This window comes from Trifolium pratense, linkage group LG3 (genome assembly GCF_020283565.1).
Source record: "Trifolium pratense cultivar HEN17-A07 linkage group LG3, ARS_RC_1.1, whole genome shotgun sequence".
NCBI lineage: Eukaryota > Viridiplantae > Streptophyta > Magnoliopsida > Fabales > Fabaceae > Trifolium > Trifolium pratense.
The window spans coordinates 23,103,246-23,121,914 of NC_060061.1; the positions used below are offsets into that span (position 1 = coordinate 23,103,246).

General features: G+C 33.7%; 1 long non-coding RNA gene across 5 annotated transcripts; it reads right to left on the reverse strand.

The window, feature by feature from the left end:
- Window positions 1-532: 532 nt before the first annotated feature.
- LOC123913049 lies at window positions 533-17,638 on the reverse strand. 5 transcript variants are annotated; one of them, XR_006811542.1, is made up of 13 exons: window positions 17,425-17,638; window positions 16,769-16,904; window positions 16,265-16,412; window positions 15,285-15,561; window positions 15,133-15,206; window positions 10,480-10,586; window positions 9,978-10,127; window positions 8,504-8,624; window positions 8,352-8,425; window positions 6,209-6,751; window positions 4,294-5,793; window positions 4,225-4,252; window positions 3,424-3,853 (listed from the first exon to the last, which is right to left on the reverse strand). It is a non-coding gene; the product is annotated as an uncharacterized LOC123913049 (long non-coding RNA). The 5 variants fall into 5 exon arrangements; XR_006811544.1 differs by lacking the exons at window positions 3,424-3,853; window positions 4,225-4,252; window positions 4,294-5,793 and adding an exon at window positions 533-999; XR_006811543.1 differs by lacking the exons at window positions 3,424-3,853; window positions 4,225-4,252 and having other exon boundaries at window positions 4,812-5,793; window positions 6,209-6,427; window positions 6,543-6,751; window positions 10,480-15,206.
- Window positions 17,639-18,669: the final 1,031 nt, after the last annotated feature.

Below are 18,669 nucleotides of genomic sequence, written 5' to 3' on the forward strand. Positions count from 1 at the left end.
ACTATCACATGTTTTTTTTAATAATACTATTACAAGTCATTACCGCTAAAAATTTATAATTTATCGAGGAGATGACAATTTTGATCGCTGATAAAACTTTGAAGATCACTATTACAAGTTATTGCTGATTAAAAATTATCATTCACGGGAAAATGACAATTTTGATACCTGATAAAAGTTTTAAAATCACTATTACAAATTATTACTGATAAAAAGTTATAGTTCACTGGGAGATGACAATTTTTAGCAATTATAAAAGTTTTAAAATAACTATTATAAATTAGAAGTAACTTATGCTTTAATAATAGGTTATGCCTTTTTAAGGTAATCGTGAAAACTACGGGTTTAATAGAGATGCTTGAAGTATATATGGGGTGGGGAGATTAAATATCATATCTCTTATCCTCTTGATTGTGGCGCATGATAGTTCCAATTTATGTAATTATCTTAATGAAGTTTTCTTTTTAATCCGTTGATATTTGTCCTTTATAACCATATTAATTGTGCCAAAAAAAGATAACAATTAAATTTTATATATGTAACGGGTCTTAATCTCTGTGTCATATAAGTTTCATGATACTTCGATATTTGAGCATTCACATAGATTCATAATTTTTATGCGTTCCTGATACAAAGGTTTGTAATTTCTGCATGCCGCTTATCTAAATTTTTAGTTTTCGCGTCATAATTATCAACAATGGTTCGTACTCTTTTTGTGCTAACCTATCATAATTGGTACACTTTATTATACTACATGATATATCCGTATTGCACCATATCCTTTACATCCATGATTGATGCATAAATGATGCTCCCCCGAAGTAATTTTCGTATGCTTATGACTAGCTTCCTCGGCTCATAGCATCCATGATTGATATATAAATGATACCCCCCCTAAGGAATTTTCATATGCTTATGACTAGCTTCCTTGGCTCATAGCAACCATGATTGGTATATAAATCATGCTCTGCCGAACTCGTGCAACGCACGGGCCGCCGTCTAGTATATTATAAAGACAACAAAAATAAAATAAGCGTATGACAGAACAAATAGACAAAACTCCTAAATTGTTAGGACAATATAACATGAAAATGTGAAGAGAAAAGATTAAAAACTCAATCGTGATAATGTTCACAAAAGTCACTCAAAACAGTATCCACTTGTGGCCATTCATATCCATTCTTGCTATCGCTAATTGGTTTGGAAAATAAATAGAAAACTTTTGCTGGTTTATTTATAGTTCCGCTTAAAGTGTCGTAAATTCTTTCAAACTTACAACTTTTGCATAAAATTCCTTTTGACATGCAAAATTTGTGTACCAAATTTAGAGTAAAAAATTATATCTCTAAATCTGACTTCTACTATTTACACCCACTTGACCTAGACATTGTTAAAATTAGCAATTTCGAGTAAAATATATCATGAGTTCTAATCTGTTTTTTTTAGTTGGTAAAACATAACTATAAGCAGAGGTTTTGTGACAATATCACGCCTAGTACTTGTACCTACAGACTTGAACATGGGAATTTGGTATCCTAACTTGTTTTAACATATAAAACATGTTTGTATAAGAACATGTACAATGGTTTAAAATCTTCAACGCCACTTTTTCACTTCCCAACACTCCACATCATTTCTCTTTCTTTCACCTAATCATTCAACACTCATTCAACTTTTACATTCTTCAATGGTTTTTTCATTCAACACCCTACCCCACCACTTTTTCTACCCCACCACTTTTTATTTCATATTCTTATATAAATTTATATTTTTGTTTTTATGATTACATAAAATTACAATTATCGATTAAAATTAAATTAAAATAATAAACACTTAACAATTTATTTTTTAGTTTTTTTTAATAAAAGCAAAATTTATTTAAATAATTTAGTACGATACAAATAATTGATTTGGATTTTGATAATTGTTGGGATGATTAGAAGAATTTTGGGTGTTGAAATGATTATTGGGATCCATTTCACTAAAAAAAAGACTAATACTTCAAGATTAACACTAATAGGAAGATAATAATAATAATAAGATTAATATAGTGAAAAAATCCGTTTTTTTTTGTGTTCATATCAAATGAACCAAGTCTCTATTTATAGACAAAAAAAAAATCATGAATTTTGGTAAAAAAAAAAAAAAAAAAAAATTATTTTGCGATGAAATAATTGAGTTCGAAGTATTATTATGATAAAAATCCGTCCAGCCAATCAGATTATAACACGTGTCTAATAACACTTTCTCTCTCCGTCCGTCTGCAACATCACTCTCTCTGCCGCACGTGTACTACAGCACCAGTTTTCAGCCACTGCGAGCGCGCCGCGTGTCCCTCTAAGTCATGTTCAACTGTGTTGAATAGTTTCAACTCTTCCCTCCTCCACATCATCTTTCAACACCCCCCTCCAATGATTTTCAACTTTCAACTCCCATTGTATATGGTCTAAGGTGTGGTTCAAAATCATTAGATTCTAGATATTACTGTAGTTGATTTTTCATTTCTGAATTGTTAATCACAATGAATGTGAGTCTCGGCTTATATACATGCTCGAGACTTAACCTTTTATAACAGGTAACTGACAGTTGTGCTAACAGAATTAGTTAGCTCTAATTAGCACATGCGATAATACAATAGTGCACATGTCTAAATACTCTTATAAAAATCATACCATAGATAATATGTGTAGATGCATTCAACCATTTAAAGCTTTTTACTTGATTTATAGTAACTTGAGGGTCAATTCAGAGTTCCACTTAAATTGGTCTATTTCAATTTACCTATTGAAATTGTTGGTGGGTTTGAGCTAGGTATTGATGTGATTCAAAATTTGACAATTATGCTCACTTAATGTTGTGTTTGGAATAATACTTTAGCATATATGCTATATGACAATTTTTAAGTGGGGCTTTTAGTTTTACTCTAAGACTTGGTGTTACATGGCGAATTTGTCCATCACATTTTCTCTCTTCTACATGCCATCTAAGATTCTTTGCGTCATTTGCATTAGCGAACAATCTCTTGAACCTTGGAATTATTGGTAGGTACCATACAACTTTCATGGGAGAACCCTTTTTCGTCACCACATCATCACTAGAATCACCATCTTTCTTTTTGTAGCGTGACGCCATGCACTTCGAACAATGATCAGAGTTACAAACTCTTTTCTGTATAATATGCAATCATTAGGGCATGCATGTATCGTTTCATACTCCAAACCCATCGGACACAATACTTTCTTCGCCTCGTAACACCGGTTTGGTATTACGTTACCTTCAGGAAGCATTTGTGTCAACAATTCAAGCAATTCGCTAAAACTTTTGTCGGTCCACCCATTCTTTGCCTTCAGATTAAACAACTTTAACACCGCTGACAAACGTGTAAAATTTGTGCATCCCGTGTACAAAGGTGTATCCTTGTCGCTGCACAAAGTATCATGCACATGAGCCCTCTTAAACGAGTCTTCTCCGATATCACGCATCATGTCTTCAAGACGATCATCCATATCTAGACTAACGTTTTCGCTTTGGGACACATTTCGCTTTGTTACTTCTTCACCGTGCCATATCCATTTTGTATAATTTTGACAAATCCCATTGCAAATGAGATGACTAAAGATTTGGTCCTTATGAATTTCTTTTTTATTTCCACAAAGAACACATGGACATCGAAAATGTACATTACTTTTAGGGGGAAGATTTTTTTCGTCATTACTTTCGGGAGTCGAAAGGTTTTTTTTAGCATTACTTTCGGGAGATGGAAGATTGATTTCAGCAAATCGAAGAAATTCAATCACTCCCTGTTCAAACTCAACACTTAATCTATTAGCTTTCATCCAACTACGATCCATACCTATGTTGTGAAATTAAGTTAAAACATGGTAACACAAATTAAAGTATTGGTTTCGTACCCGATGGGAAACTAATCACTTAAATGAATCACTTAAACTTTACCACTAAACTTTAACACAAACACAAAGAATAAGAGCTAAACTTTACCACTAAAGTTTAACACAAACACAAAGAATAAGAGCTAAAACCAAATCACGTAACAGTTCAGTAGAAACAAAATAAACCACAAACACAAAGAAACATTTCAGTAGAAACAAAATAAAGTAACAAACCACAAAGAGCTAAGAGCTAAAACCAAGTAACAAACCACAAACACAAAGAAATCACGAAAAGGAAAATATTTAAAAAGGATTAAAAAAGAAAGAAGAGTACCTGAATCGATGTGAGAGAGAAAGACAAGCTTCAATTCGTGAGAGTAGAGGCCGGAGAAAGGAGGACAACCTTCGATTCGTGAGAGTAGAGGCCGGAGAAAGAAAGACAAGCTTCGATTTGAAGTTAGGGTTCGTGAGAGTAGAGGACGACTGCGAGTGAGAGAGAAAGAGAGAGAGGACGACTGCTGAGATAAGGCGGTGGTGGTGAGTTGAATAAAGGACGGCGCTGAGGGTTCAATCTCGTCGCCGGTAGAGGACGGCGCTGATGAGGGTTTGCATCGCGAGAGAGAGGGATTGTATCGGGTTCTTTTTTTTTGTATTCAGCTCGTTTTTTTTTTGTCTTACAAGAGATAGAGAGATATATCACTATATTTTTCCAAAAATATTATTTTATTTTTTTTATTCAACCTGACTTTTTATATCTGAGGCTAAATATGGCCAGATATATATATATTTTAGATAATTTTCACCATAATTACAAGATTGCCACCGCGTTTAGTTATGCTTCTGGTACATTGAAGTATATTGAAACCAGATGAAAAGACTACTCCATATAGCTTTTCACATCTGACACATGTTCCACAGATGTAAAATGCTTATGTAATATGTCATTTTTCTACTAGTGAGGGTTTGAGCTAGGTATTGATGTGATTCAAAATTTGACAATTATGCTCACTTAATGTTGTGTTTGGAATAATACTTTAGCATATATGCTATGTGACAATTTTTAAGTGGGGCTTTTAGTTTTACTCTAAGACTTGGTGTTACATTTTCTTTTGGTATTCAAGGATTGTATGACAGCAGATGCATACATTTCACTTGAATTTACCGATTTAGTATTGCCATTTGCCTAGCTATTAACTCATGTTTAAAATAGTGCTAAATTCTCTTTTTGTATACAAACCGTATAAGTGAGCATTTTTAAGCCCTTCCAATTGATCATACTCCTTACCATGGTATTAGTCCTTGTGTTCACTAATAGTTTATACAGAGAAGTGTCCAAGGAGCAACACTTATTCAATTCCTAAATACTCAAGCCTATGAACAGTTCCCAACCAGAACCTATGCAACTTTTGACTTCTACAAGCAAAAGGGAAGTTGAAGGCAAAAAGCGGATGACAAAAGGATATGAGAATGTGCAAAGCAATGTTAGACAAGGAGAGGACAACAAGAACAACTACTATAGCCTCAAATCATCATAATCAAAATTAAAAGTCGTCACAAAACATAAGATTCGGAAAGACCTAAGGAAATCGCAAATCTAAACCATTACCAATCAATAAGCTAATAAGAGCTGCACAATCAAGTGGAGACCCCTATAAATCTAAGCAATGAAATCCAGATTGAAACAAATAAAATGAAGATGAGAAAGAAGAAGTTACCTACACATTACACTCGACTAGGTCAGCCAGCCATCTGAGTACACCTGAATCTTGTCGAACTCCTTATGAGAGGGAATCATGAAGTCGGTTCACGATATGTTGAGAAGGTCATCATACCAGGAGCCATAACGTAACATAACGATCATACTCCTTACCATGGTATTAGTCCTTGTGTTCATTAATAGTTTCTACAAAATAATGCAAAACATGGTAACATACCCGAGGAGTCCCCAAGGAGTAACACTTATTCAAGCCTATATGAACAGTTCCCAACCAGAACCTATACAACTTTTGACTTCTACGAGAAAAAGGGAAGGTGAAGGCAAAAAGCGGATGACAAAAGGATATGAGAACGTGCAAAGCAATGTTAGATAAGGAGAGGACAACACCAAGAACTACTATGGCCACAAATCATGATAATCAAAATTAAAAGTCGTCACAAAACATAAGATTCGGAAAGACCTAAGTAAATCGCAAATCTTAACCATTACCAATCAATAAGAAAACAAGAGCTCCACAATCAAGTGGAGACCCCTATAAATCTAAGCAATAAAATCCAGATTGAAACAAATAAAATAAAGAAGATGAGAAAGAAGAAGATACCTACTAATTACACTTGACTAGGTCAGCCAGCCATCTGAGTACATCTGAATCTTGTCGAACTCCTTATGAGAGGAATCATGAAGTCGGTTCACGATATGTTGAGAAGGTCATCATACCAGGAACTGTAACGTAACGATCACCGTCGGTGGATGTAGGGGATCTCGGATTGAGGAAAGCAGTGCCGCAGGCAGTTTTGTTGGTGAGAGTTAGACTTATGACCTTGTAAGTTTGCAATACACAAAACTTAACCATCCAGGAATTCGAATCCATTGTAGCAAATTGACCAAGTAAAAGCTGCTTCTGTTTGGCAGATATGTTGAGAAGGTCAACATACCAGGAGCTGTAACGTAACGATCACCATCGGTGGATGTAGGGGATCTTGGATTGAGGAAAGCAGTGCCGCAGGTAGTTTTGTTGGTGAGAGTTAGACTTATGACCTTTTAAGTTTGCAATCACAAAACTTAACCATCCAGGAATCAAAATCCATTGTGGCAAATTGACCAAGTAAAAGCTGCTTCTGTTTGGCTCTCCATACAGAAGGAACTGTCATTGAAATCATAGATTAGTTAGAAGAAAAGTATATTAAATTATCAATAATAGAAGCAATAACTTACCAGCACAGAGCAGCATGATAGTTAAATACATCACACTCTCCTAGTCCTATGGATTGCTTAAAGAAAGAAGAAACCAAGATATGTCACCTTAGTAAGCAAATATCTGGTTGTTAAGCCCCGAACATGAAGAGGGGCCCAGATTTCTAGTCACACCAACATGCCACTAGTGCAAAAAAGGCTTTTTAAATCGGTTCCGTACCTGACTTAAGAGTTGGCGACATAACAAGTTTTGACTCGTTAAGTCAAATTTTGAATTGACTTAATAAAAACTTGTTAGGTCGGTCATGCCTCACCCGACTTTAGAAGGCGTGGTATCCATAACCTCAAAATTGCATATGCACCCGACCTAAGAAGCATTTTTTTAAGTCAGCTTTTTTTTTTTTTTTTTTTTGAAACAAGTCAGCCTTCTTTAACCAACCTAACAAGTGATTTTTTTTATTAAAAAAAAAATCCTGCATATATGCAGAATATACAGCTGCACACCATCATTATATTACTTTCTATATGTCAACCAGTATTTTAAATATAACCATGTACCACAGTTTTACATAGAGTAATAATCTAAAACATAAACTTAGAATTAATATAATGTCATACAAATTAATATAGAGTAGTGTGACCAAATTGAACCTTACAAAAACATCTATTACAAAACGAGCGATGCTATTTGTTACGAAGGATTCAAAAGAAGAAATACAAGAATCAAACACATGGCAATATCTTAAAAGATGGTGTCACTTTAATCTGCTTCTTTTGTGAAAATCATGGGGGGTAGTGGATGTTGTTAAGAGTCCCACATCGGTTGAGAGATGGTCTGACTAAGTGTTTATATACTAGAGGCAATCCTCACCTTACAAGCCGGTTTTGTAAGGATGAGTTAGGCCAAAAACTCAATTCTAAGATGGTATCAGAGCCTCTCCACGATCCGTTGGGCCACCTATTATCAGGTTTCCGCTATCGGGCCACCTACCGTTTATATCCACCCGCTATAGGACCACCTACCGTTTATATCCACGCACCAAGCCCAATAGTGCTGGGCGTGAGGGGGTGTGTTAAGAGTCCCACATCGGTTGAGAGATGGTCTGACTAAGTGTTTATATACTAGAGGCAATCCTCACCTTACAAGCCGGTTTTGTAAGGATGAGTTAGGCCCAAAACTCAATTCTAAGAGATGTAAATAAGGGTGAAGATTTATTCTTGCATTTCTTCTCTTTAAATTTTCTTAAGAAAAAGCTTTTCCCTTACAAAACACCTAAGAGTAGTGTAATAAAATTGAACGCTAACTTAATAATTTCTACTTTGATGTGTTAAACTTTTACTAACACATCAAACAAACACATGAACTACACAATTAGGACATTTTTTATAGGCTAAATTCTCCAACTGCTTGAACTTGAGAGAAATTAATTCTCTTGCACAAATCCTCGCAGGCCACCGTATAAAAAATTTAAGAATAAGATATTTAAATTTCTTGATTTATGATCTTCAACAATAGATAACAAACCCATGAATCATTAATAGATACTTACTTGCAAGCTGAGTCATTGAATCCCTCACAGCCCACTTTATCAGAAACACCAAAGTAATCCTCTTCAAACCCAATCTAGAACAATCCCAAACAACACTAGTAAAAGACCGGAAAATAAAATAATTACTCAGCCTATGGATGAAGAAAGCATACCAATTTGCTAGTTGCTTCAGCACTCTCATTTGAACTTCGGGTCGTAACAAGTGTCAACTCCCACCCAGTGGTTCCGTACTTCCATTTGCATGATTTGAAACATCATGAGGTTGTTGATGAGCTGAAACCACCATTAACAATACATGGTATGAATTAAGGCCAAGTGCAGAAACAGGAAAATGATGCTGAAGTATATAGTTCATTTCAAATTATCATCCATAATAATGAGTTTTATTTGGTAGCGGCATATTATTATCATGGACCCAAAGTGAGAAAGATTTGAAGAAAATCTCTTCAGCTGAATGCATCCTATATCCTCAGTTTCTGGATTATACATGAGGATGATGAAAGAAAAAAAGAAAAAATAAAACCAGATTATTATTATTATTTTTGCAAGGGCAAAAAGAAATTTATTAAAATAAAAAGAGTCAAAGGCACAAAAAATGCACATGACAGAAGAGATACACAAGCAGCATGTCCATAGAAAGAAAAATACACTTAGCACACCTACCAATGACTACCATGAGAAGCACAATACGCTTAGTCAGATCAGATGTCAAAACATGAACTACAAGAGTGACAGAAGAAATGCAGAGGATGCCACGACTCAGACTGAAAAATAAAGACAGCCTAGCCTTCGCCTCCTCCATACACTTGCACAGACGCAAATCACTAACTCCCTCAACAAAAAAATGAACTACATGAGTGAACTCCACTGATGGGACCACTGCGGAAAAGGGTATTATTGGCAAACCCAAAATATGGAGAGTTTATGAAAGGAAGGTTAAGAAAAATAGTGGCTAAGTACGACGGAGGTATTTAAGTAATTAAATAGGGTGTCTAAGTAGTAGGAATATTTTAATAGTATTATAAAAGAAAGATATTATGTAATTTATTTCGTTAGTACTATAGAATAGTATCTTCTTAGTAAAGATATTATTTAGTTTTAATTTTCTTAATAGTATTTAAGAAAAGACTCTAGGGTTCTAGAGGTAGAGAATAGAATATTTTAGGTTAAGGCCAGAGTACGATTCCTCTCTGGGTTTGTGTCGGAGCTGTGCTCTGGGAGTAGTTAGAGTAACCCTCTACTGCTATTTATCTTTTATTATCAAATAATACACACCCTATTATTATAATTGCTTCTGTTTCCTGGCATTCATGGAATTGTCTCTACTGTTTCCGTTTGCAGGACTCATTGGTTTCTACCATCCACAAAAAATAATAAATCATAAACCCCACCACTGCTAAGCAAATGATGCAAAACCTGAACCGAAATAAGACCAGAACTTGCGATTACTACCATTAACTTTGAGACTGAAGTCTAACGAACAAGGAAATTGCAAGGCGACCAAAGTGCCTAGAATAAATCAAGAACGCCAGCACACCCCAACATACCACCCAAGCCAAATTAACAATCCCCCTTGAGGAAAAACAAAACAAGATTATTAACTATTGCAAATTTCACATCAATTACCTCATTTTCATCAGTTGATCTCAAGCAAAAAGAGCTTCCTTAGCTTCTACAGATTATTCATTGATGCTTCAAATAAATTGTCGGTTCTTCCCAACCATGTTTGAACATCAATTCATGTTGCATTTGAAAGAACAAGATGCACAGTTTCGTCTGTTTTTCAAAATAAAAGTGAAGTTCTAAGACAGACACAAAATTACAAATTATAGATCACTCCTTTTAGAAACCAGAAAAACCACTAAAGCAGTTCTAAAATTGTGGATTGCGTAGCTAAACTTGAGGATGACTCATCAGGTTGCAAGCTATACAACTTGAATCAAATGAAGTATATACAAACAATTCTTGTAAAATTCAATATGACAAAGTTAATTGATGACTCGTGCTTCACGAATGCGTGGCCTAGAGCACTAGCACACAAAATATTTCATGAAAGAACTAATATATTCAATACAAGAAGATAATGAAATAAGGTTGGGAGTAGGAGGAGGAAATGGTATGAAATAACCTTGTGTGAAGAAGCTGACTTGTGCTTGGCAAACGCGTGACCTAGAACAATGCTTGCACTTGAACCTCTCATGACCTAGATCACTGTTTGAAATGACGACGGCTCGGCTGCATGCAATTATACCCAAGTTATTGAACAAATCTGTAAGAATCAACATAAGCAACCCACAACAAACATTATAAATGGTTAAATTAAAAATCCTACATTACAATACAACAAAATTTAAGTTCTATGCTGAAAATATCTCTGTCAACAATGGTCAAAGTGTTTTGTCTTATCAGGAATGATGTGCAATCAAATAAACAACTCTGAAAACTCTCAAAACTGATCCTTTCCAAGGATTTCACAGAAACATAATTTTTGCAGATATATAATAACGATACAATAGAAACACCGCTAACATTCCAACAATAATCCCTGACATCCTTAATCAAACAAGGGTTCATATGATTTGCTGCTTCTTTTCCTCAATCAAACAAGAATGTATGAAACAACAAAACAAATAATAATCAAATACTAAACAGGAAGCGTAAAACAATTCAACAATATTACAGAAATATAAACCCTCATTTGCTAAATTGATGAATAAAATTTGAAATGTAACCTAACGTGTTCAAATTAACAAACGAAGACAAGACAAGTGGAAAACAAAATATGCCGAAGATAAAAACCCTAGATTCCTAAATTTTTTTTTGAAAATTTGGTATCCGGCCTAGATTCCTAAATTTTATTCTAGAGAAGGGGGGAAAAACTAACCTCGAAGCTTTTGCTTTGTTCTTCTGAGAAACACGTTATCACAATACCGTCACTTCAATACCGTTAATTCAATTTCATACAAGCCGACACGATACCGTCAATTCAACTACATATCAACTACCATTCAAGTCACAACCCATCAATTCAATCTCATACTAGCCAACACGATCCCGTCAATACAATTTATAAATCCATCTATCAAATTTTCCATCTGTTAGAATTAATATAAAACCATTGATATGGCTCTATCCTAACACCTTAAGGTTTTGGGATAATCGGTTATTTGACATGGTATCAGAGCCTCTATAACTAAGTGGTTTAGAGTTCGATCCCCGCTCCCCTCACTTTCTAATTAAAAAGTGGAATTTAAGCATATGGTAGGTGGGCCTATGCATTATCCACGTTTCAAGCCCAAGTGGGCTCTTGCGTGAGGGGGCATGTTAGAATTAATATAAAACCATTGATATGGCTCTATCCTAACACCTTAAGGTTTTGGGATAATCGGTTATTTGACACCATCCAATATTATTTGGGCACAATATCATCGTTCCATTTTATCGAATTTAGAACTATATAAGTTCAAATATCATATTTTCCAATCAAAGATCATTGAGGCACAATACAATCCAACCAGGTAGGCTCAAATATTAAAATTCGCATTCTATACCATCATCTCAATTTATCATGTTTCAACTATCATTCCATTTAGGGTCGTCTTATCATGAACTTCATGTTATAAATATGTTTGAGAGAACTGCATATTCATTAAAGTTCAATCAAAATAGAGGTCATTAAAAGCCGACATACATTCGAGTCCTATTTTCCGTTTGCCACCTTTTTTTTTTGTATTTTTGATTCACTGACATCAAAACACGGTATCATCATATCATTTTATCAAATTAAAATCATATAAGATCAAATGTGAAATCTTGCATCAAAATTTCAGATAAACTTAAAGTAAATTAAATTCATAATACTTACAAAGAATACCTTAAAAGCACTGCAGATTTATAGAGTATTGAAGTAAAAAGATTTACTTTTCTTTTACTCAAATTTCATCTCACTCTGTTAATCGTATTTTGCTTCGGAAAGAGTGATGAACAATTGATTAAAAAATCAAACTCTTACGAGCAATCATTTAAGACACGATCCTGTCAATTCAATTTCATATGAGCTATCACTTTAAGAAACAATACTGTCAATTCAATTTCATACAAACAATCAGTTTAAGACACGATACCGTCAATTCAATTTCATATGAGCCGTCATGATACCGTCAATTCAATTACATAACAGCCACCATTTCGAGAAACAATACTGTCAATTCAATTTCATACAAACAATCAGTTTAAGACACGATGCCGTCAATTCAATTTCATATGAGCCGTCATGATACCGTCAATTCAATTACATATCAACCACCATTTCGAGAAACAATACTGTCAATTCAATTTCATAGGAGCCAACACAATGCCGTCAATTCAATTTTATACGAGCCGACACGATACCGTCAATTAAATTACATATAAGCCACGATTTCAACAAATAATACCGTTAATTCAATTTCATACAAGACGACATGATACCGTCAATTCAATTACAAATCAACCATCATTTCAAGACATGATACCATCAATTCAATCTCATACGAGCCGTCACGATACCGCCAATTCATTTATATATATTAGCCACTGTTTCAAGAAATAATACCGTCAATTCAATTTCATACGAGCCGACATGATACCGTAAATTCAATTACACATCAACTATCATTTCAAGACATATACGAGCCGACATGATACCATAAATTCAATTACACATCAACTATCATTTCAAGACATGATACCGTCAATTCAATTTCATACGAGCCGTCAATTAAATTATTATATATTAGCCACTGTGTCAAGAAACAATATCGACAATTCAATTTCATATAAGCCACCATTTCAAGAAATAATACTGTTAATTCAATTTCAGACGAGCCGACATGATACCATTAATTCAATTACACATCAACTATCATTTAAAGACATGATACCGTCAATTCAATTACAAATAAGCCACCATTTCAAAAAACAATACTGCCAATTCAATTTCATACGAGCCAACACAATACCGTCAATTCAATTTTATACGAGCTGACACGATACCGTTACATATAATGAGCCGTCACGATACCGTTACATATAATGAGCCGTCACGATACCGTCAATTCAATTTCATATGAGCCATCACGATACCGTCAATTCATTTATATATTAGCCACCGTTTCACGAAACATTACCTCGAATTCAATTTCATATAAGTCACCATTTCAAGAAATAATACTGTCAATTCAATTTCATACGAGCCGACATGATACCGTAAATTCAATTATATATTAGCCACCGTTTCAAGAAACAATATCGCCAATTCAATTACATATAAGCCACCATTTCAAGAAATAATACCGTCAATTATATTTCATACGAGCCAACATGATACCGTAAATTCAATTACACATCAACTATCATTTCAAGACATGATATGTCAATTCAATTTCATACGAGCCGTCAGGATACCGTCAATTCAATTATATATTACCACTGTTTCAAAAAACAATACTGTCAATTTAATTTCATATAAGCCACCATTTCAAGAAATAATACTGTCAATTCAATTTCATATGAGCCGACATGATACCGTCAAATCAATTACACATCAACTAGCATTTCAATTCATGACACCGTCAATTCAATTTCATACGAGCCTTCACGATACCATCAATTCAATTATATATTTTCCACCGTTTCAAAAAACAATACCATCAATTTAATTTCATATAAGCCACCATTTCAAGAATTAATACTGTCAATTCAATTACATACGAGCCGACATGATACCGTCAATTCAATTATAAAATAGCCACCGTTTAAAGAAACAATACCGTCAATTCAATTTCATAAAAGCCACCATTACAAGAAATAATACCGTCAATTCAATTTCATAAAAGCTGACATAATACCGTAAATTCAATTACACATCAACTATCATTTCAAGACATGATACCGTCAATTCAATTTCACACGAGGCAACACAATACCGTCAATTCAATTTTATACGAGCCGGCACAATACCGTCAATTCAATTACATATAAGCCACGATTTCATGAAATAATACCGTCAATTCAATTTCATACGAGCCGACATAATACCATAAATTCAATTACACATCAACTATCATTTCAAGGCACGATACCATCAATTCAATTTCATACGAGCCGTCACGATACCGTCAATTCAATTATATATTAGCCACTATTTCAAGAAACAATACCGTCAATTCAATTTCATATAAGCCACCATTTCAAGAAATAGTACCGTCAATTCAATTTCATACGAGCCGACATAATACCGTAAATTCAATTACACATCAACTATCATTTCAAGACATGACACCGTCAATTCAATTTCATACGAACCGTCACGATACCGTCAATTCAATTATATATTAGCCACTGTTTCAAGGAACAATACGGTCAATTCAATTTCATATAAGCCACCATTTCAAGAAATAATACTGTTAATTCAATTCTATACGAGCAGACATGATACCATCAATTCAATTGCACATCAAGGGTAGTGGATGTAATAAGGGTGGAGATTTATTCATGCGATTCTTCTCTTTAAATTTTCTTAAGAAAAAGCTTTTCCCTTACAAAATACATAGAGTAGTGTAATAAAATTGAACGCTAACTAAATAATTTCTACTTTGATGTGTTACACTTTTATTAACACATCAAACAAACACTTGAAGTACAGAATTAGGACATTTTTTATAGGCTAAATTCTCCAACTTCTTAAATTAGTATCTTCAAAAATAGTTAACAAACCCATGAATCATTAATAGATACTTACTTGCAAGCTGAGTCATTGAATCCCTCACAGCCCACTTTATCCGAAAAACAAAAGTAATCATCTTCAAACCCAATCTAGAACAATCCCAAACAACATTAGTAAAAGACCGAAAAATAAAATAATTACTTAGCCTATGGATGAAGAAAGCATACCAATTTGCTAGTTGTTTCAGCAGTCTCATTTGAACTTCGAGCCGTAACAAGTGTCAACTCCCTCCCAGTGGTTCCATTTGCATGATTTGAAACATCATGAGGTTGTTAATGAGCTGAAACCACCATTAACAATACATGGTATCAATTGAGGCCAAGTGCAGAAAAAGGAAAATGATGCTGAAGTATATAGTTCATTTCAAACTATCATCTATGGACCCAAAGTGAGAAAGATTTGAAGAAAATCTCTTCAGCTGAATTCATCCTATATCCTCAGTTTCTGGATTATACATGAATATGAAAGAAAGAAAAAAAACCATATAAGAATATAGATAACCAGCTAGCAAGAGGGAACTAATTCATTTGTTATAATTGGATACCAGATTATTATTATTTTTGCAAGGCAAAAAGAAATTTATTAAAATAAAAATAGTCAAAGGCACAAAAAATGCTCATGACAGAAGAGATACACAAGCAGCATGTCCATAGAAAGAAAAATACACTTAGCACACTTACCAATGACTACCTAGAGAAGCACAATACGCTTAGTACAGATCAGATGCCCAAACATGAACTACAAGAGTGACAGAAGAAATACACAGCGGATGCCACGACTCAGACTGAAAAATAAAGACCGCCTAGCCTACGACTCCTCCATACACTTGCACAGACGAAAATCACTAACTCCCTCAACACACAAATATGAACTACATGAGTGAACTCCACAAAAAATAATAAATCAACAGCCCCACCACTGCTAAGCAAATGATGCAAAACCTGAACCGAAATAATACCAGAACTTGCGATTACCATTAACTTTGAGACTGAAGTCTAATGAACACGGAAATTGAGAGGCAACGAAAGTGCCCAGAATAAATCAAGAACGCCCGCACACCCCAACATACCACCCAAGCCAAATTAACAACCCCCTTGAGGATAAACAAAACAGGATTATTAACTATTGCAAATTTTACATCAATTACCTCAATTTCATCATTTGATCAAGATATAAGAGCTTCCTTAGCTGCTACAAATTCTTTATTAATGCTTCAAATAAATTGCCGGTTCTTCCCAACCATGTTTGCAGATCAATTCATCTTGCCTTTGAAAGACCGCGATGCACAATTTCTTCTGTTTTTCAAATAAAAGTGAGGTTCTAAGACAGACACAAAACTACAAATTATAGATCACTCCTTTTAGAAACCAGAAAAACCTAAGCAGTTCTAAAATTGTGGTTTGCATAGCTAAACTTGAGGATGACTCATCAGGTTGCAAGCTATACAACTTGAATCAAATAAAGTATATACATACAATTCTAGTAAAATTCAATATGACAAAGTTAATGGATGACTCGTGCTTCACGAATGCGTGACCTAGTGCACTAGCACACAAAATATTTCATGAAAGAACTAATATATTCAATACAAGAAGATAATGAAACAAAGTGTGACCTAGATAATGAAAGAACTAATATATTCAAAGCTGACCTGTGCTTGGCAAACGTGTGACCTAGAACAACGCTTGAACTTGAACCTCTCATGACCTAGATCACTGTTTGCAATGAAAACTACATGAAGACAACGGTTCGGCTGCATGCAATTATACCCAAGTTGTTAACCAAATCTGCAAGAATCAATCAACATAAGAAACCCACAACAAACATTATAAATGGTTAAATTAAAAATCCTACATTACAATACAACAAAATTTAAGTTCTATGCTGAAAATATCTCTGTCAACAATGGTCAAAGTGTTTTGTCTTGTCAGGAATGATGTGCAATCAAATAAACAACTCTGAAAACTCTCAAAACTGATCCTTTCCAAGGATTTCACAGACACATAATTTTTGCAGATACAACAGAAACACCACTAACAATCCAACAATAATCCCTGACATCCTTAATCAAACAAGGATGTATGAAACAACAAAACAAATTATAATCAAATACTAAACTGGAGGCGTAAAACAATTCAACAATATTATAGAAAAATATAAACCCTAATTTCCTAAATTGATGAATAAAATTTGAAATGTAACCTAACACGCGTTCGAATTAACAAACGAAGACACGTGGAAAACAAAATACACGAAGAGAAGAACCCTAGATTCCTAGATTTTACAGTGAAGGGGAAAAAAACTAACCTTGAAACTTTTGCTGTGTTTTTCTGAGAAACACGTTCGGTGAAAATTGAGGAAAAGAATCCAAAACTTTGAAAGGGAAAGAGAGAATGGAGGTGCTGGAAACGATCAAAGCGGAAGAAAAACGGTGGTTTCGAGAGAGATAAAGAGAGGAGAAGGAATGGGCGATTTTGTTCTTCGTTCACCCTTTGAAGTCTGAACGTCGAAATGGAATTCAAGTTCAAATTCTATTTATTTTTTTTTTTTGTGTTTATGCAGTGTTATTACAGGCTTTAGGCTTATAGCCGTTGTTATGGAATTCAAGTTCAAATTCTAACACTGATCTACTGTTATAATTTTTGAAATCATTATTAAGAAAAAAATAAATTTATGGACCTTATTTAAGTTTGTATAAATTTGTTAAAATATATTTTTCCGTTTTTATATCTATAAAATATCAAAACGACAGTTAAATAGAAACGCCAAATTCGACGAAAAGCGACAATTAAACAAAAAAACAACGGAGTAAGTCAAACTAATGTGTTATTTATTGAAAAACTTATTAAAAAAAATTTTGTCGGGTGTTAGTAATCAATTTTATAATTTTTTATTTGTAAGATTTAATTTTATTATATTAGAAGTAGATTTATTTTCTAATATTTTTATTTTTCCTATCTATAATCTTTTTTATTCCTATTTTAAGCATATCATTTTTTTTACGGCAAGCATATCATGTTCTTAGTAAAATTACAATGAATAATACAAAACTTGGAATGTGGTTAAAACTATAAATTAGTAAATTTGATAGTAATCGATTATATTATATTAGAAGTAGAAATCTAAACTTCAATTCACTGAGTAGGGTTTAACAACCAAATCCAATTATAAAAAATCAAATAAAAATATAAGTTTAATTTTAAACAAATTCATATCTAGGGAGGGGAAAGTGAAAAGATCCCTATTTAGGGAGTACATCATGGTAATTATTGGACCACTGATCGTTCACCTTTAATGGACATGTTTCCTCCCAGTTACATTGGAAATAATTTCCCTAAAAAAAAATCTGATTTAAAATGGTTAATTATAGTAAGGTACGTACCTTTGAATTGATAAAAAATAATAATATGCTTCCTATATCGTAGTGTTTGTATTTGAAAATAGATAATAAGGATAAATAAGCTACATACTATATATGGTATGATTTTAAAAGAACCATCGTTAAAACATGTATTTACCTATTGTATTTTAAATTATAATGATAATAAATTA